General features: G+C 31.6%; 1 protein-coding gene across 1 annotated transcript in view; it reads left to right on the top strand.

Annotated features, from left to right (window-relative positions):
- Nucleotides 1-1,523, top strand: part of LOC106688463 (zinc finger protein-like 1 homolog) — a gene marked incomplete in the record, with an annotated part of 35,289 nt that overhangs the window by 12,324 nt on the left and 21,442 nt on the right.

The following is a 1,523-nucleotide window of genomic DNA, read 5'->3' on the forward strand; positions in this document are numbered from 1 at the left end:
AATAATTTTCTTTAATACTTATTCTTAGCTTCTATTTTTTTCTTAAATGTACTATAATTTCAATTATGATGGGAAGTTAAAATAAAGTTTAAAGTATTTGAATCTGCTCAACATGGCAGCGATTCAACGAATCTTGGCAAGACACGCCCCGCCATCTTCTTTGTTTTGAATAATGATCTTTCCACTCCATATTTGACTGAACAAAATTGGTTAGCTTTCTTTTTGGATTAACAAAGCAAATGAACAATATTGAAACGAACACTAAGCATACTAGCATACATAACACAAAGCATACTAAAAATCATTTATATTTAAAAAATAACTATTTACTCGTAAAAGAGGATATTGCGATATTTATATCTTTAATTAATAAAATTTTTTTTTTGTCCTATCTGTATCAATGAACTAATTAAATAGTAATAGGAGAAGGGAGAGACAAGATTCCTTAGTAGAAAAGTTGTGTATCTGGTTTGAAGGAGTTCCTGAAGTAGAGTTAAGAAGGATCTTTTGAATGTTTCTATATGTTAGAGTTAAGGATGCGACAGTCATGTGTATTGGTGCGTGGTTCCCAGAGCGCTTAATTCGGAATGTTAAGAACTCACTGATGAGTTAGTGGTCATAGCTACTATAGTTTAGGTAAGGGATTGTATGGAAAGAGGAGTGTAAAGTAAAGAGGCCAGGAAGTATTGTTGATGGAAAAATTGGAATAGCCATATTAACTCGAGAGTGGTGCTACAAGACTTTGCAGAAACTTATTCTTATTTGGTATGACTCACTGGATGAGTCATGACCTACTCCAATTCGGCTTGCCAGTCATTTCTATTGACTGTTTCTGCCTTCCAGTTCCCTAAGTCAAGGAGTGTTTTTGAATTGCCATAGAGTTCTAACAATGCTTGTAATATCTTTCGATATTTTCCTGTGATGATTGGGCACTCATGTACTTAGTTTTATTAAAATTTATTATTAGGCTCTAGATTACTATTGATTCCTGCAATGTTTCAAAAGCCTCCTGAGCTACTTCGAAGGATCTTCCTGCAAGGTTTAAGTCATCTGCTGATTTGAAAATCTGAACTGATTTGTTTAGAAGAGTTCCTACTGTTTGGATTCCTGAAGTCTGTAATTACTTTATCCAGAGAAAAATTGAACATAAGAAAGGCAAACTCGTGATTTTGTTTTAATTTCCACTATGACTGGTTATTCCTAAAACAAAGCTCAGGCAGAAGTTCATGAAATTCTTCAATCAGGTAGGGTATTTATATGAAAATCACATCAATTTGTTCTTTGATCTTGATTTGATTTTATTAATTTCCTGTACTAAATAAAATGTTACTGTTACTTAACAATGAAAAATTCCTGATAAATTTTGTATACAATTAAAGTATGTATACATACCAAATGGAAGAAACAATTATTAGAAGTGAACTTTATTTATGATGTCAATAATATGTTCCCCCCTCCCACCCCATATTTTTAGCTATATATTCATTATAATATTCTTATATTTGTAAAATACTTTTATATAT

Source organism: Halyomorpha halys, unplaced genomic scaffold (genome assembly GCF_000696795.3).
Source record: "Halyomorpha halys isolate HHAL.00 unplaced genomic scaffold, Hhal_1.1 Scaffold1131.1, whole genome shotgun sequence".
Taxonomy (NCBI): Eukaryota; Metazoa; Arthropoda; class Insecta; order Hemiptera; family Pentatomidae; genus Halyomorpha; species Halyomorpha halys.